This window comes from Falco punctatus, assembly GCF_963210335.1.
Source record: "Falco punctatus genome assembly, chromosome: Z".
NCBI lineage: Eukaryota > Metazoa > Chordata > Aves > Falconiformes > Falconidae > Falco > Falco punctatus.
This window is the reverse complement of record NC_137586.1, coordinates 70,481,462-70,508,254: the sequence shown is the minus strand read 5'-3', so window position 1 is coordinate 70,508,254 and position 26,793 is coordinate 70,481,462. Positions and strand designations below refer to the sequence as shown.

The 26,793-nt window shown below is 37.7% G+C and overlaps 1 long non-coding RNA gene across 1 annotated transcript; it reads left to right on the top strand.

Moving 5' to 3' along the window:
* Positions 1 to 26,793, top strand: LOC308056847. Its single transcript, XR_013924997.1, has 2 exons — positions 1 to 13,711; positions 13,787 to 26,793. It is a non-coding gene; the product is annotated as an uncharacterized lncRNA (long non-coding RNA).

The window sequence follows — 26,793 nt, the reverse complement described above, 5'->3', positions numbered from 1 at the left end:
AAGATAACATGTTCCTCTTTAAAATAGCAGTGAACTCCGTTACTCACATGGAAATCAAACCGCACCCTTGCATATGTCTTCCCCACTCTGATAGCTTTGGAAAGCAATAATATATTTTCAAAACTGAAACCTAGAGTGTCCTGGTTTCAGCTGGGGTAGAGTTAATTTTCTTCTTAGTAGCTGGTGCAGTGCTGTGCTTTGGATTTGGCGTGAGAACAATGCTGACAGCACACGGATGGTTTTGGTTGTTGCTGGGTGATGTTTATACTAAATCAAGGACTTCTCAGTTCCTTGGGCCCTGCCAGCGAGAGGGCTGGGGGGGGGCACAGGAAACTGGGAGGGGACACAGCCGGGGTAGGTGACCCAAACTAGCCAAAGGGATATTCCATACCATGTGAAATCATGCTGAGTATATAAACTGGGGGAAGAAGAAGGAAGGGGGGGACACCTGGCATTATGGCGTTTGTCTTCCCAAGTAACCGTTACACGTGACGGAGCCCGGCTTCCCTGGGGATGGCTGAACACCTGCCTGCTCGTGGGAGTGGTGAATGGATTCCTTGCTCTGCTTTGCTTGTGTGTGCGGCTTTTGCTTTACCTACCGAACTGTCTTTATCTCAGCCTGTGTATTTTCTCACCTTTACCGTTCCAATTGTCTCCTCCATCCCACTGAGGGGGAATGAGTGAGCGGCTATGTGGGGCTTAGTCACCAGCTGGGGTTAAACCATGACACTAGTCATTCCAAAACAGAAAAACTTGAAGATAATTTTATACTAATTTGAGAATGACTTTTCTTTAAAACCACTTCACTTTAATTTAGTGCATTTTTCCATTAGTTGACTCTGGTGACTTATGAGTCACATACTACAAGGAATCACATCTTAGCTGCAGAACTAAGGTCCAGTTCATGGCAGACTCTACACGTTTTATTTCTTCAGTTTTCAGTGGCAAATGTTCTTGGAAAACCATATGCAGAAGGTCTTTCACACATTTCATATTCTTTGGGACAGAGGTTCCAGTAGTAAAAATGAATTATTTTCTTTCTTTCCCATTAATAACTCACCTTTTGTAATTTGAATTTGGGGTCTGAAAATGCAGCATACTGCCACTGACTTGACTAGATTTAATCCTGATAAATAAGGATGTAAAAGTAGTAGAATTAGGCTAGATGCTAATGACCCTATCAAATCCAAATCAATTAACAGTGTTTATCTAATGGAAAGTGCTAAATGCCAATGCAAAAATACTTATCAGCCTTTCAGTCTGTGGATGAATTGTTGTCATATAATATATTACACTGTATTTAATCTTCTGCACTAAGCAGTCTTTCTTGTGAGAGTGTTAATAGATAATTCATCTTCTTGTAGCTTGGTTGCTCCTCCAACAGACTCAGTTTAGCCTCAATTTATCACTGAAAGTGTGTCTAAAGCAGTTTTTTTTGGTACTGTCCTAAAATTTCAAGACTTATTGTATTTATCCCATGCAATGTTAAGCCACATAGTTCTGTGCTTAAGTGGACAGACAATCAACTCTGGTGATGAAACTTTTCTGGTACTAGGCTTCAAAAAAAATTAATTAATTTTATTATTGTTGCTATTATTATTATTATTATTATTATTATTATTATTACTACTATTGTTGTTGTTGTTGTTGTTATAATTAATTTATTTCCTGGTGAGATCTTCAATATTTGAGGGTAACTGGATGTACAGGAGAAAAGCTTCTGTTATTTTGGGGTCTGATCCTGTTTGAACATAAAAAGATTATATTTCTTAGATTCTTTTTCACTAAAGTGACTTTTAAGTTGCTGATGGTGAGAATGCCAACATTTGCTCATACAAATTTCTGAATTTCTGAAGAATGCAATTTCCTTGTACAGGTGGTCTAAATTATAGTTTATTCTTAAGGTTATTTTAATAATGAGCACATAGCAATACAATTACACAGGCAGTTTGATTCTATTAATTCTGACATTTGTTTAAAAAGTACAAAACCTTTTGCTTTGGTTTTATTAATTTCAAGATTTTACAAGGGAGAGAGGAAATTCCTGATCCTGACTAAGATACAAATAAAAAGTATAATTTGCTTGGTGTCAGTTCAACTGAAATTTTCACACAGCAACAAAAAATATCTGCAAATATTCTTTAAGAAGGAAAAGTTATAGTATTGCTTTAGAATAGGTATTTTCCATATTTTACAGGAAAGAACCCAAACCTTACTAGAAGAAGTATTAGTTGCAATAGGGTTAGTAGCATAAATGCCCCAACATCAAGGGACTCGACACATTATCAAAAAAATAAACAATGAAGAAGTGAAGTACCTTTTCAGAGTTACCACAATAGTGGCAAAAATAAAAAAAAATAAATAGATAGATAAACGAAGCAGCTTGAATACACATCTTTCTTACAGCTTTGTCTGTTAACTTTTGGGGAAACATGTTCTGCTTTACATTTCAGTATTAACTTCTATAGATATTACAGTGTTATGAGGTTTACAACATTATTCAGATTTTACTGGGTGCAGCTAGATCTTATTCTGTTATGTGGGCACACCTTGCCAGCTTTGTACTATTATTGGGTAAAGTCAATAGGACATGTCAATGTATTTTTAAAATTCCAAGCTTTTCTCCTGAAAGATTGAGCTGAATTTTCATTCTATCATGTTACTATCCACTCATCTTTCAGATATATAAATTTTAAATATGATGCAAAATTCAGTCAGCAGAACAGTAAGTAAAATGCTCAATAGTTCTAAATTTAAAATATTTTTATGATTTAAAAAAGCATTTAATTATTGGTAACATAGTCAACAATTTTGGCAGTACGATGCAAGATTTTGGGTTAGATCCAAATTTCCTGTTTGGTGATCCCTGTACAACTCAGTAAACTGGCTGAAAAATAAGCCTATACATGCATTTGAATCAGACCACATTCATCTCTCCCTCTTAACCACAGCAATTTGAGTTTTCACATATTTTTAGTATTTAATTCAGCAATTCATGTTACCTTTTCCTATTAACTGTGCTTAACAGAGGTTAGGCAGAGCCTGCTTTGTGACAGAATAAATGTTACTAAAACTCATTGCTTTGAAAGTTGCAACCCAGCAGGGCAAAGACCATCATGGAGGTGCCAGGCAGAATGTTTCACCCTTCTCCCCTCAGTAACACGCAGGTCACTCAACGGTGCTGCTGCTGCCCTAAACCCCTTAGCTGAGCCTTGCTTCAGGAGTAGCTGGAGGCAGACTTTGGGCTATCAGCTCAGCTGGTGTCATCCATGTCTGCACGAGCTATAAGGCCCTGAGAAGTGCTCTCAGGTGGCACCTGGAAGATGGGATTTGGTGCAGAAATCCTCCAGCTCACTCTAGGCAAGGCAGATGCTTCACATGGCTGATAAAGATGTGCCATCTGGAAAGCCCACCTTGGGTCTGTGAAGGCAGAGCAGCTGTGTCGGTGTGACACTCCAGCACTGGTTATCACGTGCATGATGTTTCAGGGTGCTAGCCTCTTGCTTCTGCTGCCAGCTTGGCCCCAGCTGGGCAGAGGATCTCTCCATGAAGCAGTGCAGGGCAGCACAAAAATGCCTTCAGATGACTGTAATCAAGTTTGAAATGGTCAGCTGATGGTGCAGATTTGTTTCCACCAAAATGAGCTGCAGGCATCTTGTAATGTCTCTAGGGAGACATGCAGGACATGGTGAGTGATTTCATAGCTGGGGCTGCTCTTTTTGTTCCTGGTGTGCTGCAGTTTCAACACACAGGTGTGTGAAACTGATGGATTGACATCTCTATCACAGACCACCAGGTCCTGTAGTCTGCCAGTGGCTGATTATTTCCCCTGGCTTTCTGAACTGGCTGGGATAGCAGAACTGTGTGCAAATCATTGCAGGTCCATGCTTGGACATCCACAGCTAGTCATTCCCAATGTGGCATTGTAAAGGACTGTTGACAAATAAACTCTGTCTTTGCTGGAATACTCACAAATTCCTTGTCTTGAGTTCCAGCTCCTCTGAATGGTGTGAGCAAGACTAGTTTGTTCACAACATTATAGGACAGTTCAGCTCCAATTCTAAATCATATAAATTGAGAAAACATCTATTTTCTCTGTTTAGGATGTGATCTACCCAAAACATATCTCTGGTTTATCTAAACAAAGTTGAAGCACTGTACTGCTCCTATGAAGACTGGACAATGTTAGCATCTGCAGTAAACGAAAGTTTTAAAATGATTCATCGTGGAACTTGATCAGTCTTTGGAACACAGACGGTGCTGCTAGCATTTCATAGCTCAATCAGTCCTAAAGCATACAAAACCTGTTGCTAATGTTTTTACAATGGAAAAAACCCACCGTAGGATACCTCGGTACCATACATTACTAGGAAAATGAGGCAAAGGTAAGTCTGTTTTGATAGGTTAGAATTCAGAATGCTTTAACTTCATTTTCTGTGTTATTAGAAAGACCATATGCAAAGTATCTTACCTTGCACAGTTGTTTATTTGTTTGTTTCTTAATTTATTTTTATTTTTTGCTATAGCATGCACCTGGATGCAACAAGAAAGCTTCTGTTAGTTTAAAGAGTTTTAAGTTTAATTGCAGATAAATTATTTATTTATATGAATAGACACATTTTTATTTGCAGTCCTAATGACACGAAAATCATCTTCTCTAAACAAGTGCCAAAGGACCACACACCTTGGCAATGGGTCTGAGTAGATTATACTGCATCTTGTTAGAAAGTGTGCTTATTTTTTATATAGGCTAGCATGTAGCTATTTAACTTTTAAAAGCAGCTCCTGTTGATGATTTCACACCTCGTAACTTTTTCTAGTAAAAGTTACTTTGGAATTTGCAGATTTGTAATGAGTTGGAAGCTGTAGTGATACAACATAGAACTCTGTGACTTCAAACCTCAGTCAGTAAGCAGTGATATCTAGGGTATTCTGCTGCTTGCATTACTTTTGGTTTATATTTTAAATTGTGATGGCAAATATCTTAACAATATGACACTTACTCCCTACAACTTTTACAAGTCACAGAGTTTGTACTTTTTTTGCCCCTGTCCCTATAGTTCTGTGATTTCTATTTTATTCCTCTTCTGTTTTCAAGACAGCAGGCTTCTGCCATCACTTATGGATACACAAAAAGTGCTAAAAATATTTTTGAAATTACTTGTTTCAGCCTACTTTAACTTAATAATTCTAAGCAATGCGAAGCCATTTTTGCTGAGTTTTATTTTCTGTGGAAACTTCAAATTTAGAAGAATTATAAATGAAGGAATGGGATTCATCGTCAATTTACTGACTGACAGGGCCTGACCATATTTATGACACCAGTCATTTGAAAGCCTAATTCTGCTGTCCTGTTTTGTTTTGTCTGCAGTTATAATAGGGTTTTTCTACACGGAGATCCTCCAGAAAAGAGTGTAGTTAATGCTTTATTTCACCAGAGGTTAATCCCACTGTAAGGCATTTACTGAATCCCTGTGTAGATGCTTTAATTTGGAAGTCACATGGCTTCAGTTCAGTAGAGCTGAAATCTTTAGGGATTAGGCTAGTGAAGGTTGCTTTCCTTCTGAATGAAAGAATACACGTAGAGCCTTAATAGGCTGTAACTTATGCATATTGACTTCACCCCTTTGGCTAATTTGTCCTACCTCCTCAAACAAAGTAGTCATCAATGTATTACAAATTACACTTCAATACCAACATTAGTCTGGTAACTGACTGCTGCTCATTTGGAGTAAGCATGCTAATGGCAAGTATCGGGGGTGGGGGTGGGGTGGGGAGGGGGATGTGCACGTGTGTGTGCATGTGTGTGTGTGAAATACAGAAGCCTGCTAAAGAAGTAATTGCATATATGTCATGAAAGTGGGATATTTGTCTCCTCATGAGTACCGTGGGGTTTGAATTATCTGGTGGCTTGTGAAAGACTATGAAAATCATAGATAAGCAGGGTGGGAAATAATCACCACCTGTTTCTTGTAATCGTTTTAAACAATAGCTTCTATCTGTATGTGGCAAACAGTTAAAGTTGTATACAGACATCATTCTGAACCACTGAAAAATAATAGTTTATGAAATGGGGAAAAAAAGAATACATAATTTCTTCTAGAACAGACAGACATAGATTATATTTTATTGGTAAGAAAGATAATGGGAACATTCAGGTGAAATATTGCATCATATACTAAAAACAAATTCTTTCCTTTTTTTATTTCTAGTGCCTGCTTTGGCATTTAGAACCTGTGTAATGTCTAGGCTTATTATTTTTGCAGGAGTTCAGAGACATCTACGATCTATAATATAGCAAGGAAATCAAACATGAGGGAAAGTGATCCCCATCATCATTTCCAGCTTCTGTTTTCACAAGAGAAACTCTGGGAACTGTCACTTTCATCATAGTACTACTTCCTCAGCAAAATCATGACGGAAGGTAGCCTTGCAGTCTCTTCTACTTGTGAACCTTAAGAGTTAGTTTTGGCAGCTAAGGAAGGGTCTGAAACAGTGACCCTGACACCATGTTCTCACCTGTACATGCTGCTGGAACCAAAAAGTAGCCCTGCCTGGCCCATGTGAGAAACTGTGTCCTTGGCACGGACAAGGCTCTGTCATATCAGACACTTGGTTAAAAACAGACCAATTGGAAATGCAAGCACCATCTCTGAGGCCTAGTTGATATCATTTGTGTTTATTCATCTGAAAAAAATCTGTTTGTAGGAGTCAGAAATGCTCCTAACACCTCAGAAAGGGATTTCAGCTAAAGAATGGTGCTGGTTTCGGACTATTAGTCTCTTCTCATTTTCTGTTAGTTTGCATTGGAATCTACACACTCACTCTCTGAGCAATGCTGAGAATTTACTGTTTGGGGCAATGCAAACAAAAAAAAAAACACAAAAAATTGTGAGCCTTAAAAACATGTCAAACCATGTGTTGATGACTTACTTTCTACAACTTGTTGCAAGGTGCTTATCTCAGCAAATGATTGTCCCCTTCCTCTAGGTTTGTGTTTAAACCAGCAGTTGAGGGCACCATACCAGAAACCGTTAACTCAGCTACTGATACGGAGTTCAGCCCTTCCTGATGCTCCAGAGGCAAAGCAGGTTTGCTGTTGCTTAAAGGTCTCCATGCAAACCATATACCATTTTGTTCAGAAAATGTCCTCATTATGGGGAATACCTTTTCCTATATTGGAGGAAAAGATACTTGCTATGCAAGGACCACATACGTTTTAAGATTTATTGGCCAAATAATTACTTCCTATTTAGTAATTGCATCCAGCTGCAGGCATAGAACAGCTGAAAACTCCATAACCTGACACTACAATATGTAAATCTATTTACTTGCAGGCTCCAGAGCACTGCATATTTCCCTGCTACAACCATAAAAGTCACTAAGCAACAGTTAACACAGATACATAGTTTTCATCCATTGCAGAGAAGGATAGGTACATATCTCCTGCTAACAGCCACTGACTTCTAGCTATTAGTTTCTTTTTAACTTGATCACACAGTCTTAAAAAAAAAAATAAAAATATCCAGAAACAGGAAAACAGTAGGCAAAAGAGCACATCATTGTTAGATGTAATTATCTGTGGCTTTGAATGCACTGCTGGTGAGAGTGAAACTCAAATGGATTAAGAATGAGCCACAATGGGAAGGAGAAATACAACAGTATAAATTCCCTTAAGGGAACACATCACATTAAAATAATAAAAAAATAGCAATACTTGAATTGTACAAATGATGGGAATGTCTACAGGGCAAATCTAGACCAGGATCCAATTGTTCTAGGCAGCACACAGACATATGGCAAACACAAGCCTTTATCCCAAAGCATTTGACATGTAGCAGAGAACAATACAGGTGAAAAGATACAGAATCTCTTTTTCCTGTTATAAATAACAAAGGTTGGGCCTAGGGGATTCCATGACGTGTGCAGTTTGCTATGGGTTTTCTGCCAGAGTTAGGGGCTAAAACTAGTGTCCCAGTACTCCACTGCCTGGACTGGAAGAAATTTCACACCTGTTGCCCTGCTAGCACCTTTCATGCCAATTCTTGAATTCCTCAGTGCTTTTAAGGGATGTTCTTTACTCAGATATTTATTTTGTTTGTTCACTAACAAAAGGATGCATCAAGTGTCTGTGCAGTGGCATACCAGTAGTCACACAAAATTAATTTTAACTCTAATTAACTATCTGAACCCCCTCTGTCCAGCATCAGATTTCTGCAATGGACACACACTTGTACACACTTACGTGAAATTAGATCGAGTAGTTCATAAGGTATTTTGATACCGCTTCCTTTCGGCCTGATCACAGAGTTCACATCTCCTCTCAGAACCAGAGGTCTATATCTTCACATCAAGTCCAGCCTTGCAGCAACACCTGCCCACTGACTCTGTCACAGAAAAACCAGGGTGAAATGACTGCATTTTCCAATCTTAAACTGCCTTGTAAGAGCCTTAATTGTCAAGATACCCCACTTTTAAATGAGAGCAGCTCAGGAAATGTGCGCAGCTCTTGCCAAAAGCAGTGGAGGCACCAGAGCAGGAAGGCTGGTCCTCATTCAGGTCATCACGGGATGGGAGGGAAGCCCCACCTGCTCTCCCTGGTCAGTGGCTGAGGGTAGGCTGTACTTTGGCAAATATGACAGTCACTACCAGGAAAGGGTAGATAGGCATCTTTTTCTCCTGAGTAGTTTGGTTTTTTTTGTTTTTTTTTTTTCCTTGCTGTCTAGGAAGGTCTGAAAGGGCCTCACTCTTTAAGCAAGAACCTATCTGGGGTGGGACACAATAGTGAGTATCTAGCCTGAACACTGAAAAGACTGTGATGGGTAGCACTGGAAGTGATCCTACAAAACGTAATTTATATTGACAGCTGGAAGCAGCAGCAAACAGGTAGTAGTAAAAAGAGTGCATGAAACTTTCTAAGGAGGAGTGAGTGATCTTTGAGGGAACTTGGTCATCCTGAAGATCATGCGTCACTAGACAGATGCGGTGATCTTGTTCCCTAAGTCACCTTTCAAGATCACAGCAGAAAGAAAAAAGAGCCTATGGAAATCTAACATGTAAGGACAGTTACACGAAACAGTGAGGGAGAGGACTTCCCTGTACAGTTTCTCCACCACAAGAAGCCTAGCAATGCTGGAAATAAAAAATGGATCTGGGGAAAATGTCTCTTTTGTACTCTCAAGCCTTTGCTGTGTACTCATGCAGAGTGAGAGAGAAAAAACGTCTGTGTTGATATAAACTTTAATTACATGTTATAAGGCCCTGAAAGCTCAGCTTCAGTATTGAGTCTTGTAGTAGATAAATTCAATCTATCTACAATCTCCTATGTTAACTACTAAAGTGAGGCTAGGGATGGTGCTGTGATCTAGCCATTGTCAGAGTATTTCAGTAGTAAACAGAGACAAAAGTCCTGAATATAAAAACAAATTAGATTAGAAACAGTAGAGTGACACTGGAAAAATTTATGGAACAAGTGACACTGGAAAAAGAAGTTCCATGCAAGTTTTTCTAAGCTTTTAATCTTAAATCTTTTTAATTCTTTTTTTTTCTTTTTTTTTTTTTTTTTTTTTTTTTTGTTATTCTCATTCAAGTTTATTTTTTGTTTAGCTCAATTTCCTTCTGATTCACTTAGTTTTGACATGTGACTAACCAAAATTGCCAAGGACGCATAGATGATGGATGATACAATGACAGCAGACTTATTTTCATTTCAATTCTAAAGTCTTCTAAGTAGGGCATTTTTAATTCTAAGTTCAACTGACTGCATGTATGAATGTGGAGATGTTCACCTGATGTGACTGGGTGAAAAAATGGGAAGAGAAAGCTGGACTGAGGTTTATCAGCCATATTAACTTTATTTGGATTCTTCATCTCTAGGAGGCATCATCCCCCACAGTGTTGCAAAGAGACACTGGTGAGTGCTTTTACCTTCTGATGGGTTGCATGGCAGGCTTCATGAGCTTCTTTCTCTAGCCTGACCAGGAAGCAAAGAAAACCACTGCAGAAACGGCACAGGCTTGAACTTGCAGAGTGGAGTGCTGGAAATAAGTGGCAGCAGGAGAGCAGAGAGCACAGCTCAGCGGGGCCAGCTGTTATTGGTGAATATGAAGGAAAGGCTGAAGAAAGAAAACCCTGTTATTCTTACCATATGGTTGTGAAAGAAACTTCGGTGGTTCCCTAGTGCATCTGTATGCTACCTCTACCTGTGGCTGGTGGCACAGCTGCTACAAAAGGAAAAGGAAGAAAAATCTTGCCAAATACACCACTGGAAATTAATTAAACCTATTGTATCTTTCCCTTCATGTCAGTGATCTCCCCCTTATGAGGTCATAAAGAAGATACAGTTTCTCTGTTGGTTGCTTGCTTTTTGCTGACAAGGGCCTCCTGCCATAACACTACTGATACAGTAAATCCTGGGGTTTTCTGAAGAAGCTTAGCTCTGTGCTGCTATGACTGCAAACAAATGAAAGTTTACTTGGGTGCAGAAAATAACCCCAAACCAACAGGTCCAGAGAACTTAAAAAGGGATAACTAGATGCAAATCTCTTGCAAACGAATCTGTACAGGGTAGACATCAGATTTTTGTGGAGATCCATAACATTTAGGAACATGATGTTAGAACTCTGCATGAACATTTATTTTTTTTTCAAATAAGACCTGACTATAACACAGAACTAAAAGCGTTCACCGTAACACCTCATTTTCACATTAGTGTTTAAGAGATGTGATTGAAATCCCATGAAATCCTCTGAATGATGAAACTGATTTGAGACATGGCTCTTGTGTCATCCTTGAAAAAAGAGCAAAATCATGAGATACCTGTAGGTCTTAAATTTTTACCGATCGTTGAGTCATTGGTAGCAGGGATTTTGAAACTCTACTGTCTGAGATACAGTTAGCCATAACTATGAAAAGCACATTAACCCTTGCAAATCATGCAGCCACAATAAACAGTGAAACCCCTTTAAACACATTTCTAAGTTCTCATAAATCAGTGGATCACAAACTTCTTGTGGGTTTGACAGCTGCTTCTGCATCTATTGCTTTGTTGTGCACCTCTTTGCTATTTTCCTTCTATACCTTCCTTCCCAGTTCCTGAAGGCTCACTCCCTAGCCCTCCACTGCTCTTTCTTTTCTTCTTTTCTTACCTCTACTGCAGCCTTTTTGTTCTCCTTATCCATCGTGTTGATGGCATCTGTGTGAACCAGGCTGGTAATTGTCATTGGTTTGGGCCCTTCACCATAACCCATCTCTAGATTTGGCATAAATCACTGGTAATGCTGCTCATTATTTAAAGACTAGTGCAAGACAAGTCACTGTTTCCATTAAACTAGGACTTTTACTCCCTCGTTTGCCAAGGTCAGATGATTTTATTGTTGAGCTGAGCTTGAAGTGATGTTAGGGGAAAGACAAGATAATGAATTTGGACTGTGCCTCCATATCCAGGAACAGCTTTAGTCTGTGATAATACTCATTCTTTCTTTCTTTGCTAGTCAGAATTCCTTTTATTATGGGAGGGGAGGATTAAAAAATATTTGCTTTCATTAGGAAATACTAGATTGAAGAAGTCTGACCTATTTTTCAGCACATAATTAGTAATCTCTGACACAGATGCTAGCAGCCAATTAGAATTTGGAACTACTGTGGGGAAAAAATCTACTAGGTAGGCATCCAAGATCTGCAATATTTAGATAGGCAAGATAAGACCATGAACTGAAGTGGGCATAAAGCTAAAGAAATGAATTGCAGGAATGCTTGATTTTTGGCTAGTGGATGGCACTTAGGACTTTTATTTTCAGGGCAAATTATCAAAAGAGCCATTTATGTTCTCGTTTGGTTTTTTTTCTTTGTTTTACTCAAACAACATATAAAGCCATGGTAAAATAATAGAAGAGGTAAATTTAACTGCTCCTTAGTGAGATTCAGACCTCCAGTTTAAAAAGAAAACAGAATATTCACAATGGCCCTAATTCTTCTATTTCCTAAGTAGCTGGTAAGCCAAACAGTACAATAAAGTTGCGATTTCCAAGCATATGCAGGCTGAAAACTGTATTTGTCGAGCAGGAATAGGAAGCTGTTTCAAGATGGACTGGCACTTCTTTTCAGGCAGTCCTCGTTGCTTTGGTTCCATTTTTCCAGACTTCAAACTGAAAACCACAGCCTTTGGGGAAATCTTAAATATATTGTTTCTAAAGCAGACCAAGCAATCAGTTCCTGCACTGCTGCACCGTCTTGTCTCAATTAACTTCTTACTGATATTTCAGAATAACTGCGTAAACTAAAAGGCAGAGATGGAAAGTAGACAGACAATCTAGTCTGATCTCAGTGGATCAATTCTAAACAAGAGAGGCTAAGGTTAAAACATGCAATGCAGCATTAAAGATATTTAAGCTAGCTCATAATGCATGCTAAACACCATAAAGGTACTATTTTGTATCCAGGAAGTGCAAAATTTTTACTGTATAGTGTAAATGTGCCTTGAATTCCACAGAAGAAATATTGCTCTTTGTAAACATTTTTTTTTGCATAACCTCAACAACATGATTCTTCCTCACTTGTCTTGGACTGAATGCTTGCTTGCTGTAGGTGTTCAAGGAAGATCCTTTGCCTGGCTCTTCCAGGAAGGCTAGACTAGATCTTCTCCCGCAGTCTCCTAAAGCCTATTTCTTTCCTAAGCAGAAAGGAAAGGCATCTTTCAAAGCTGATTTTTACTACAGTCCTGTATCTCTTTGGCTGTTTTAATGGTTTTGTCTGATACATTGCAAAGGCCAATAAAGATCTTTCCTGTAATTTCTTCTGTTGGGTCTAAAACTCCCAGACAAATATAGATCATATTTCCTACTGTTGCTAGAATAAAATCTGCCTACCACATTTTCACTTAGTAAAAATTTAGTCCAAGGCCTTCTTAAGAAGCAAAACATACAGAAATCAAAACCAAAATCTGTTATAAAGCATCAGAGTTACTCCTGCATTTTGGTAAGAGAGCAGTTCTGTTTCAGAGACAGGTACTGCTTATTTTTCTTTATCTGTGACTACAGACCCTTTTCTGATATTGTATTTCCAAGCTGCCAAGAAGTTTTGATTGATGAATTGATTTCAGTGGGGTCCCATGTGTCATGCTCCACTCAGTGGACTCGTGATAGTTCATTTACTATGATCTCGAAGCACAAAAAAATCAAGGCGACCACGCCAAGGGGTTATGCTTTGATCAAACAGCACAACTTTATTGTTTGCCCGTAAAGCGGTGTGCGATAGATCGAGTGACAAGAAGGGAAGAAAATGTAAAGTAAAAAGAAAAGGAAAGAGTATTATAGCTACCAACATGGGTCCAAAGCATCCCTATGGTCCCAGGTCCAGGCAGCGTCCCACCGGTCCTTCCGATTGTTGTGATCCTTGGTGGGGAAGATCTTCAAAGTTCAGTCACTAAGGAGCCGTCTCTTATGCCAAGCAACACACCTCGCTCCTCCTTTGGCCCATGGATTGTTGCCAGTCTCCGCCTTCTCGAGCCAGGTTACCAGCATGTCCAAAGAGGAGTGAGTGCCTGAGGTGTGGTTTGCCTTAGAGGCGGGTGGCTTCAGACCAGGAGGTGTGGTTTTGTATTATAATGATATTAGAGTGAAGAAAGTTCACCTGAACATTATGTCTTCTAGTTAGTTGCTATGACAGTGGTTGTGATCCATCTTCTGGACAGCGGTTATGTGGCCTTATCGTAGTTCCTTTCAGTCCCAGGTAGCAGGGAATGGCATAGTACTCCTCGTACCATACAGTTCTCCTTCCCAAGGTGTAGTTGTTCCTTTCAGTCCCAGGTAGCAGGGAGCAGCATAGTACTCCTCGTACCGTGCAGTTCTCCTTCCCAGGGTGTAGTAGTTCCTTTCAGTCCCAGGTAGCAGGGAGTGGCATACTACTCCTTGTACCGTGCAGTTCTCCTTCCCAGGGTCTTTGTGTCTTGGTGTCCATGAGGACCACATTCCATCTCCAGGTCTCTGTTGATAATGTTGAGACAGTATTGTTCTCTTTGGACCGACTCTTACACCATGCAGACTCATTATGACCATAAATGCTAATTCTCAAAAGATATCCAAAACTGGGCCATGATGACTCACTGTCATCATCTGCAGTTAGAACTCTTATTTATTATTTAACATTGGTAGGTAGTGGTACAGTGTTCATAGCTTAAACTACATGTTTGGCATCTTGCCTCAGTCAATTTTATGACTCAAAAATGGCCTAAACAACTTGATCTATCTGGACCTGCTTTGAGCTGAGGGTTGAACTATGTGAACTCCAAAAGACCTACCCAACTTCCAGTATTCTATTTTATAGTATTCTCATTAAACACCAATGAATCAGCCAACACTAATCCAGAATATCATGCTCTGTAATATTTTTTTTTCATGAAGAAAACCCTACTCCCTCCCCTCTTCACCCCACAAATTTATTTAATCTGAGAATCAGAGTCTGTCTTTATGCAAGAACTGTAATAAAGAAGGATCAGCAATAGAAATTCAGACCAAAGTACTCAGGGTACCAAGATACATCCATTTCTGAAAATCTTAAGAACAGACAGTCTGCCACCCCTCTTGGAAACCTGCTTCAGACGTAGTTATATTTAGAGTTATTTAATTATATTTAATTATTTAGATTTTTTTCCATATGTCCTCTTGGGATCTGCCCCATATTTATTTATTTCCACTGTCTCTCTTCGTCCCTGCAGGCACCTCTGTGAAGAATGCATCCCTGTCCCCTCGATCCCCTGCCCATAGGCACTGGGTTGCTGTTAGATGTTCTGAAGCCACCTGTGCTCCAGGCTGGACCAGTTGTGACCCCACAGCTCCTCCTCACAGGGTGAGTGCTCCAGCCCTGCTGCCCAATGACCACCCTGAGCTCCTCTAGTTTGCAAACATCTTTCCCATGCTAGGAGACTGAAAACTCAGTTTAGTAACCAGGTAGGGTCTAGCCAGTGCTGAGCAATGGGGTATAATCCATTCCCTCAGTCTCCTCCTTGTGTTCCCTTTCATGCAGCCCAGGACAACAATAGTCTTAATTGCTGTCCAGATACACTGCTGGCTGATAATTTTATCACATCCAGAGCTGCAGAGCTGGTCTCTGGCTGGTTTATTCCAGAAGGCTAATCCATTTCAAGTGCATGCTTTTGCATTTATCCTTGATGAATTTCACATGCTTCCTCTTGGCCTGTTCCTCATTGCCTGTCAGACCATCTGGATGACAGCCCTGCCCTCCAGTGTATTGACTAGTTCCTCCAGGTTGGGGTCATATGTGAACTTGTTGATTGTGTACTCTATCAGCTCACTCACATTGATTTAAGGTTTTTAAACATCATGTGTTCCAGGACAGAGACCTGAGGAACCTCTCCTGTAACTATGCCCTAGGTGGAATATGAACCATTAACTGCTACAATAAGCCAGCTAATTTTGAGGCTTCTCTTTGTCCACACACCTACAACATAACATCCCAAACTGATAGAGATAGGTTATATCCACTGGTTTCATCCACAAATCCAGCCGTTTTATCACAGGGTCAGACATGATACAGCCTTGGTAAACTGACTGTTTCACATCACCTTTGTGTTCCTCACGTGCCTAGAAATATGCTCCAGGAGCACTTGCTTCATGATTTTCCCAGGCAGTCAGGTAAGGCTGACTGATCACTTTCCCGCATGATCCTTTTGGGCTTTTTTGAATATGTACGTGACATTTCCCTTCTCCAATTGTTGCAGGTCGCCCCCAGTTTCCACAACCTTTCAAAACTGATAGAACGCAGCCTTCCAAGGACATTGGCCAATTTTCTGTCCACCCGCAGGTATAGCCCATTGTGTCCCATAAAACTGCATGGGTTGAATTTTCTCACGTGATTCCTAACCAGGACCTCCTCCATCACCAGTAATTATTATTCTTGAACCTTGCCTCTAGAAAAAGTGCCTGGGAGACCTTGCTAATGAAGGGAAAATGGTGAAAGGCGTTGTGCACGGTCTGTAGGCAGAAGAAAATAAAATTGTACCAAAGTGTCTATCTGTAAGCAGTAAATAAGAGACTAACCAACACTGATCTTTAAAGCATTGAGGGATGCAAGCTAATGTATCACAGTGAGACAGCATTCTCTCATTCGTTGTGTAAGTTGTGATCATGTCACTATTTCTGTATGGGGAAAAAATCCAATTTTTTTTCACTAATAATAAAAGTACAATTTTTGTGATAACTGTGGGTATTTGAAACATAGATCTTCCACAATATAGTGATTGCAGAATACTGGATATTATTTCCAATTTGCAAATTCACCATGAAGTAATTGCACCTTGAATTTGTAATTATGGCCTATTATGCTGAATGGGTATCCAGCCAGCAAAAGGAACAGAGAATTTTAGAATGATCTGGAAATTGAAGACCTCCTTAAAAAACGAGGGTAAAAAACACCTTGTATTGGATCACACCAGAAACTACACAATCCCACTTCTGCCAGCAGCAGACACCTAGGAAAAAAAATCAGACACATACAAGAAAAATTCTTTGTGAAAAGGGAGATAATCGTGGTGGGGTTTATATGTGTTACAATGTGGGACCACATATAAAACACGTTAAGAACTCCTGAGAGTAAAAAAAAAAATAACAACTTATTGTTCTGTCATTCTGATTAGCAATGCTTATGGAAATCAGCACAGAGACAGGGAAAGTGATGACATTAGCATAGGCATATACCAAGTATATTAGGCTTAGATCTTTAAAGCTGCTTAAAGGACTTGGATACCGCTTCTCAGTAACATATAGGTCTAACAGTTAGGAATGAGCAAATCCAGGGGGAAAAAGTGTGTTTACACAGCTTCTAAGATTTTGAAAACACAGAAACAGACAGTATGGTCTAATTCTGAAAACACCTGAATAGGAGAAACTTTTTTGCTTGTTAATAATCTCATTAACTCAATGGGACTGCTGACATGAATATAATTACCTCATACATACATAAGCATTTTCAGGTTTCCGCATATCAGAGACAAAACCTCTCAGCACAAAAAAATCAGAGCTTTAATAATGAAATCTCATTACTTGCAAGTGTCTCTTTACAAATGTTTGACAGTAAGCTTACTGGCAGAACAAATATGGTGTCAATGGAATATTGCCTAGTTGTACTTAGGAGATGATGAAGTACACGTATTATAAATTAAGAGAAACAAATGAAACATTTTTTTAAGGTAGGTGTCTAACGCTTCAAACAGTTATGCAAGTACATTTTTTACACTTGGGATGCAGTTCAATTTGATGAAAGTAGCTTTTAAAAAAAGGGTGTTAGAATAAAGAGTCAGTGGGAAATGATCTAGCAACAATGTAGTTTTAGAGACTTCCAAACATAAGCTATCTAATTTTTTGAGCTATTTCTTATAAAGCAATAACTATAATATTATCTGGACACTGCAACAACCAAGTATTTTTAGTATTCTGAGAAAGCAAAATTTCTCCAGGTAAAATGACAAAATATATTATCCAAATTCTGGAAGCAAAAAAGATATTTTGCATGAACCAAAGAGGGGAAAAAATATCTTTTCAGATGACCTGCTGTAGCTGATTTTAAGCAGTCAAAAAGCAAGATGACTCCATTTAAAATTCTAATGCCTTGTAATTTACATTAAAAACTCCAGTTACTAAATTATAAAGTACATACATTTCTACCTACACATCAATGGGACTTAATCTACACACAGAGGGCAGAAAGCATGCACTCCAAAACCAACATATTTACATTTCAAGAAAGGATTAAATTTTATGCACCTCAGGAGTAATAGAACATGATGCCTTGTGAATGACTGACTTATCTGAGTGAAACCAACGGATTCATGGATTTGTCTCCTTCTAGCGGCACTGAGGATAGTCCCTCAAATTCTGCAAAGATGCACACAAATGTAGTGAAATGTTTAAAAAGTATCCACAAAGGATTTTAGAAACCAGCAGATTATAAAGTTTATAACGGAACTAAAATGTAGCAAAACCTTACATACAGCAGAATTTCAACAGATATATGTAAACCTCTTCTAGATTAAAAAAAAAAAAAAAGGGAGGGAAGAGCAGATGTAATATGAATCCCGACATGGTTTATATTAATTCAGTCATCTTTTTCAAGAAAAGCTTCACTGTGCTTCCTGTGCTATGAGACTCTCAAAGGAGAAGCACAGCTTTTCAAAATTAAACTAATCCCCAAGGGAGTAACTAGTCAGACACAATTCACATTTAGTTCAGTTTTTATGAAGTGCAGCAGATCAAACTAGAGGAGAGAAATGTGCAAAACTCACAGAGAAAATGCATGCTCAGATTCAGCACACATGTAATTGTGCTTTTACTGGTAGTTCACAATTGGCTGGACAGGTCCATTCACCTTGGAAAGGTGAAGTTAAAGTAGTTTATATCAGTTCTGTCCAGTCTTCCAGTAAATAAATCTCTCCTTTTCTAAATGTATAGCACTCTAGGACTACCCAGAGCTTTGCATTAGCAGAGGAGGAAGAATGCAAGCATACCACTCTCAACCGCACAGGACTGTAACCTTCTTGTACTAAATCTGAACTTTCTTTGTCTATTGTGTGACTCAGTAAAAAGAAGAGCGATTACAGGGATTGCAGTGAATATATAGCTTAAACAGTAGAGTGAAAAAGAAGTTAAATGTGCTACAAATTACTTGCAGATAAAGCAGAAGTTAGTTTACAAAAGTTAGTTTGAAAGGCTTACAGAGAAAAAAAAAATATTTTAAAAAAGCCTAACGAAATGAGGAATAGAACACTTACCTAGTCATCCTTTTTTTGTTGGGACAAATTATCATTCCAGAATTAAATTTTATTTGGATGTATCTTAAGAACATTTATTCTTCTCTCCATTTTTACATAAAATAAATACATGAAAATCAAGAGACATTAGACATTTCACAAGAAAGAAACCAGAGTTAAAAGAATTTCAGGCCAACTTTTGTGTTAAAAAGGTACGAAACTGAGGGAATAAACTCTAATAATGTTAGCTTTAAAATTTAGAACTTAATTCAGGATTAATTTTCAGGAAAGGAACTGAAAATAAACCAATTCTGTTTTTTCTCTAATCTATACAACTTGCATAAGCCTACTGCAAATATTAAAGTTCTTCCCTTGCAGATGATAAATTTATTATGAGAAAAATCCACATTTATGTGTATGTATCTAACTATACGTGTGCGTATGTGTACATATGTGTCTATGATGTAATCAGGTGGGTTTTTTTTGGTTTTTTTCTCCTAAGACTTCAATTTTCATTCAGGCAGCTAAAATGCAATCAACATCCAGATTCTCCAATTATGGTATTTAAGTCATATGAAACTTTATATGACTTATGCTTTTATGAAGAATCCAAACAAATCACTCTACACTCCAATTCTGGTGACTGTAACAGACTTTGTTATTAGTAGCAGGGCCAAGCTGGGGTGACTTCCAACAAGAATTAAAAAAAGTATTTCCTTGTCTGTGTTGCTCTAAGCCACAGGTTGTTTGGATTGCCCTGAGGATTTTTAACGTAAATTCACAGTATGTGTACTCATGCATTTGGTAGAGGTTAACAAAAACCTTCATATTATATGTTTTAATATCACTCCTATAGTCATGACATCCTTTATCTCATCTGTCTTTTGACTGTAGGAGAGTACTAAGCTATTAACAACTAAATGAGTGAGAAGATGAACTGATATTCACAAACAAACCAACTGTTGGGGCATATACAGAAAACCAGTACATGGAAGGAAGTGGAAGCTGAGTATAATACAACTTTGTTTAAAAGGCTGGAAAATATCTATTCATAGTACATGCAATTTCTTAGGCATTTCTTCTCTGTCTTTGAAGAGAGGGCTTGCAACCAGCCTTTTTTTTTTTTCTTTCTTTTTTTTTTTTTTTTTTTTAAGGTATTGGCACTTCAAACAAATCTGCAGCCACAGGATACTGCTGCTTGACGTCAAGGAGTAAAGATACTAATATATTGAATAATTTTTATATCTTTGCCTTTTCTATCACCACCCTCAACCTAAACTAGCTGTTTATTTCCTAAAAGCCAGAAGCAACTGTGGAGGAAACCCTTCAGTAATAACTCAACAAATTCGAAGTAACATCAAAAATATATCTCCCGTGTCATTGTGATGACATTCTTTAAAAAAAAAAAAACAAAACTTGGAGGACATTTCCACCAGAAAGTATCATAGCAACCTTATTTTTCTCATGTTATCTATTCACACTTCAGAATTGCAACAATGAACGTGACTGATGCTTACAGTAATATGAATACGTTTGCGACCCCAGATTTGCCGTACTAAAACCATACTCAGTACCACAGTATGACAAGCATATATAAAAACTCAGGTAGATAAAGAAGGAAGACTTAGTAATAAATATACTAGTTCTGTAAAACATGGAACAACTGCAAATTGTTCTCTTCTGTGCTGTGTGAAAAGCTGATTGTATTTTCTTTCATGTCCACCTAGAGGTTTGAAACCAAACACAACAGTAAAGCAGACCGAGGCTACGTTCTCTCCAGTGTCTCCTGCTTTGCTTTGAAGAAAGTCTTAATAAACATTCTTGTCACCTTCAACAATGACTTCCAATTTCCTCCTTTGACCATCTGGGAAAGAAAATTTGTATTACCTTTAACTATTACACTTGGATACATAGAGGAAACTCCACTAGTTGCCATTAATAGTCTCCAGTTGATTTCTAAAGCCTTTTCAAGAGCCCCAGTTTATCAGCCCACCTGGAAACAAGTGCAATCCCACTAAGGGACCATGAAACAGAGTTTTACAAAATCATTACAGCAGCAAATTATGTGAATGCATAATTTTTATTCACCAAAAATGATGCACCAGTTATTGAGACTTACATGAAATCCTGTTAAAGCAGGAAAGAAATTTTTTTTTTTTTTTTTTTTTTTTTTTATAGTGGATAGTGAACTTGTAAATTTGTAGACTGGATGCTGAAGACAGACACTGTCAGAAACTTTGGAAAGGATTAGACAAATTCATAGGATCCATAAGCAAATACTAAAAGGTATAGACAAGAATGTACCTCTAACATTCCTTATCCAAGATTACAAATGGTGTGGGCCACATAGCACGGATAGTGTGGAAAATAAGGTTGAAGAACCACTCATACATCTTACCTTTCAAGGAAGATGAGAAGTTGTCATGCAAGGTGTAAGACTGAGCTACTTTAGCTTCATTCTTCTTCTTTTAAATTATAAAGTTCACACTCAGGAAGCTTTACTAATATTTGCTTAATTAATAATTATGTTGCATGAAATGTGAAATTTCCTTTCAGGTCTTTGACACAATGGGCTTAAATATTGCTTCGTTTGTGAGTTATAGTCCGAGAAAGTTTTTAATGAGATTAGCATCACAATGTCTTATGTTCTTTTCTCAGCTACAATCAAAATAGTCTTAATTATTCTGTGTTCTTCATGCCTTCCTCATTGTGTTCAGACATGGTATTTAACAGTGAGATATTTTTCTGGTTTGCTTTATGTCACTGTTGTGTTGTGTTTAAATCACTGAAGAGTTAGTATGAATGCGTAATATATGAGTGAATAATCTGCAGACTGGTGAAATAAAACTTTCTAATACTAATTTCATTTCTAGAAATTTCTAGGAAAGTTCTAATTTATTTGCTGGCCAATGAAAGTTAAGGGCTAATGCCAAGTCTGAATTGATTAGGAAACCATGCTGCTAATTATTGATTACTGCAAGACAAACAAAAGTCAGTAATTCTTTGCTAATTGCCTTCCCCCTCCCAGCACACACGTGCACATACATATCTAGTATCAGTCAAAATCTCTGCCTTGATGCACGTGTTTCCTCATATGGAAAAGAGAAAAATCTGATAGGGTTACTCTATGAATTCCACCTTGTGTATATGTATCTAGTATTCTCCTTCAATTTAGATCTCTTTACAAAAGTAAACCAACAAGCAAACAAACAAATAAAACCCTTCTCTTTATTAAGTGCCTGGTATTCATTAGGATACTTTTATCCATGGCTGAAGAGATTTTCATGCATACATTTAGAAATGAATTGATGTTGCAAGAGAAGCTCTAATAAAATTAGGCAGCAAAAAGACAGCAGTAAATAACCTCTGGAATATGTTTCCCCTTATTGGCCACAGGCCAGGTAAATTTGATCAGTATTACCCACAACAGAAACAGAAGCATATATATGTTTTTTGTCTTTGTGCTGCAGTGTTGCATACTGTTTCTGTGTTTCTCAGGTGCCATATTTGCTCATATTTTTGAGGTTTCCATTGCAATCACTAAGGTATGAATGGTCTATCAAGGATCTTGAAGGTGACTACAGGCTACAAATCTGATCATGCACTAGGAAGTAACACTGGAGCGTATAGCTGGAAAGGAAAAGGCACTGGGGGCCCTTTGGCATCCAGTGAGACACTGATTGCTGAGAACTGAACAAGTGAACCATGGGAGTACTTCTACTACTGGGGCCTCTAAAGCTTACTTTGGTATTGTGATAGCTGATTTCCACTCCATGGTTTGTGACCGTGCTTAAGCACACAACATGACAATAATTTTCCCCAACAAATTATAGTTTGCAGACAAATAGTTTTGCTGAATTTCTACCACAAACTCTGGATAGCTCTATCCTGTTTCTATAAAACCAAGGAGATATTTAAACATTCAGTAGGTGATAGTGAAATAAGTTTTAAAAAACCATTTATGTCAGACATTTTTAAAATAAACAATGTATATGTTTTTCTCATCCAAATAAGAATGGGTTTGTATTACTTGTGAAAATCTGTCCAACTCTACCTACCTTCCTATAGTGTCCATGCTCTGTACAGTAGCTTGTTTGCTTATTCTTTTTAGTTTGCTCCTTGTTAGGGTTACAGGATAAATACATTCAACTTACCTTTATATGTAAATAGATAGATTTGTATTTCTTTTAATAGCAAATAGCTGGAAATATTTTAGAAATACCCATTAACATTCCTAGAAATATCACAAGATTTTGGTTATCCCCTCACAGGTATAAGGAAGGCTTCTACAGTATATGATAAAAAGGCACATTTGTAAATCTATCGGAAGCCCTTTTATCCTTTCTGTCAAAATACTGTAACACATTCTATTGTAAAAGCTTCTGATTTGGTGAAATTCCCTGATAATGTGCATGATATAAAGTGTGTCATTTAAAGAAAATGAGTGTTAACGTCAGATTAATCTTTCAAATAAACAGCAGATATACTGTGATCCTGATACAACTTGAACAGAAAGTTCATGTTTGTTGTCAAAATAAACATCTAGTACAAATTTCCCTGAGCTGCTAAAGTGCACTAGAAAGATTTAAAATGTTTGTTTATTTTTGGCTTAGCAAAATCAAATGTCACTTTTCCAGACTAGATTTAATGGCACAATGTACTGCAGTTTTTAAAACATCATAATTTGTAGTTCAGCAGTTAAAAAATAATACAAACAAGGTTTGTTTGAAATTGCCTTGAAATTCAACCTTTAAAGTTGACCTTGGTGGAATTGGATTTTCCTTAAATATATGTCTTTCATTTTGCAAAACCTACAATTGTTTCTAAGAATCCTTAGCTATGACACTTTTCCTGCACTTACCCTAAGCTTCCTTTTCTTCTCCTTGAGCCCATAGGTCCTCAAGATTTAGTGCACAGGGAACAGCACAGTTTCTTCTTACTTGCAAGAATATTTTACACAGTCAAAAAGTCATTTTAACTCCTACTGTTTTTTTCTTCTATAGGTTAAAATAACCCCAAACCCACATTCTTTTAGACTTCCTTGGTAGCTCATGCTTTCCAGCCTTCTAATATCTTGTTAACTTCTTAATTTTCCTAGTTATTTATTAAAATATTAGTTCTGTATCTGGTTGTAATTTTTTTGCATTGTGCCTTGTGGTGCTTGTTGTACCTTACGGTGTTTGTTTTGTGCTTTGATCTAATATATCCTTCTAGTTATAGCATAACTATACTTTTATCTAATCTTTTCACATAGGTTTTAATGACATTAACATGAACTTGTCACACTTCCACCTGGGTTATCGTAGTAAGTATTAAAGTAACTTGATCTGAAACTTCCATTGAAACTCTTCATTGATGTCTGGTCTTCCCTTTACCATCTGTTTTTTTAGCACTAGATCTGTGCAGTGTCCAATGGGAATTCAGGAAGTGCTAAAGACCATCCTGGGGATGGAAGGAGCTGACATGGCCATAGTGTTTACACCTTCTGTGCTTCTTCTCATCTTTTCTTGCTGAAGACAAAGTAATGAACTACTTCAGGGACAAAGATTAACAATCTCTTAGTATAAAACAATTGCAGGTAAATAAACACAAAGAAAATGTTAATAAAAAAGATATAGTAAAAAAAAAAAAAAAAATAAAGTGTCCTCTGAATCTAAACCACTGAGTCCTTCTGCCACATCTTTTGGGAGGAAAATCCACATATGCAATTCTTGAAGTCTCCTACTACGTAATTTCAAATTTATCGGTTGTATGTGTTCCCAGTTCTTTGTGTAGGATTTTACTTTTGGCCTAACTCACAACTCCTGGTTACTGGTTTGGTTTTGGTGGGGGTTTTTTGGTTTTTTTTCCCCACAAAGCAGAGATGTTTAATTTTCTTAAGTCCTGAAAGGATTTTAATGTCTAGAGGTAAGAGTCCAGCTGACAGGTTAAAAATAAAACTGGCAAGCGAACAGTATCTTCTCAGAGTATTCCTGAATGATATTATAAAAACTTCTGAGAGATTAGGATTTCACAGCTGGTCAACTTACAAATTACCAGTATTACATTGCATAACCATTTTGTGAATAAGTACGTGTTTAAATAAAAGATACAGATTAGAAAAGAAGCAAAAATATCTGGCAATGCTTTGGAAAAAGGCGGGAATTAAGTGCTATTGCAGTCCATGGGCATTATTGGGAGTACAGACACAGTCATTTAATGTGTATTTTATGTACCAAGTGTATCAGGTTCAATAGTCAGTAACAAGCATGGTTACTGTAACAGATGCTACATCACACATGGTACTTTCTTGAAGAATCACACTGTGATTCATTTCCATGACAGCAAAAAATCCTGACTGCAAATGTCAGATCTTAAGAGCTGAAAAAAATGACTTAATTTGTTTTCTACTGACCTACAAATCTCTTTGGCTATTTGCTGCTCTATGTTGTTTTTCCAAGTAATTCTGCAAAATGGGACCTATTTGCAAAAAGTAATAGAACTCCAGCAAGTATAGTAGCCAAGAAAAAAAGAAATTATTCAGCATGCATATAGAACCTTAATAGAAAAATGTTGTACATTTAGTACATTTAATAAAAACAACCGTTACTCTTACACACACAAAAACCCAAAGAAAGAAAGAAACAAACAAAAAAGTGATGAAAGTATAATCTTCGTTTAACTGCCAGAACTTCAAGATTTGTGTATGTTTAGTTTGAATGTTTTGTATGTTTAGGCATGGTTCATTATTTATGAATAAGTCTGGCTATTATTAGTTATGTTTCTAACTGACAATCAAGTGGAGATACTGCTATGTTGTCTGCACAATGCATTATCACTATTTTGCCATGTTGAGTATGCTATAAGTATGGAGTGTTGACAAACACGTTGTCATAAAAACAGTAGTTCCAGCTATAAGGAGCTAAAAAAGCATTATTACAAAACTGAGGGCTGCATTGCACCAATTAAATCCAGAATAAACAAGAGTGGTAAGGCTTTCAAAACTGAAAGGGTGAAAAGAAGGAGAGGAAAAGGTATCTGCTTTTCCAAAACTTGAAATTTTTCATCTCTGTGGAATCCACTGTGCTTCTGCTCTGCCCTGACTATTACTGGAGAAGACACTTCAGGTGACTGTAATTTTGGATACTAATGTCTTACTGCTTCTAGCCCACCAGACCCTGTAGTAAATACCTCATCACATTACATATTCACTAGAAAACAGACTTGACAAGGTGTATTCCCTACCCACAAAACCTTTCCATCTCCACAAAAAAGAGTGGCAGAACAAGGAGGCTTTTATGCCCATCTTGCATAAAAGAGGTTGGGAGAGGAATGAAGAAATTAACTAAAAACATTGTGAGAAGAAAGTGCTGGAACAAAGACATTAAGAGCTGTCTCCAAAACTACATTTAGGCAGCTTAACAAAATCCCTGACTTCTTTTCTTGGAGGCAGATTATAGGAGCAGCATTCATTACAACTTTTCAGAGAATTTTCTGCACTTTAAAGACACTTGGTTTCAAAGTTTAGATTGTTCAAATCGTTTTGGGAGTGAGAACATTTATTTCATCATAATTCAAAGAAACCCTGTGGTGGAAATTCTTACAAACATTTCAGGTCTTAAAAATATATAAAAACTAATTTTCCTCCCTAAGCAAGACCATGCACAGCATGAGAGAAGAGTGGATCCAACACCTCTGTTTCAAGCTTGTACAGGTCTCAAATCACGTTTTTTTTTTCTTTCCCCATATTATGTGTGTTGTATAGTCTGGATGGTGCTTTTCCACTTCTGTCCCCCTTCCTCTAGAGAAGAGTGATAAACTGAATTATCCACAGTTTTACACAGATGATGGGGTTCATGCAGCCAATATTTATCACCGCTAGTGTGCCTCTCAGCTTCTTTCAGAGTGAATTGTGTTATCTGCTGGGAAGTCTCCGAATAAAACTTTACCCGATTCTGCTGAATTCTGTTGAATGTTGGCAGCATCTTAGAGGTTATTTATTAAAACTTCTCTCCAGATTAACTAATTAAAACAGTATCTACATTTCTAAAAAA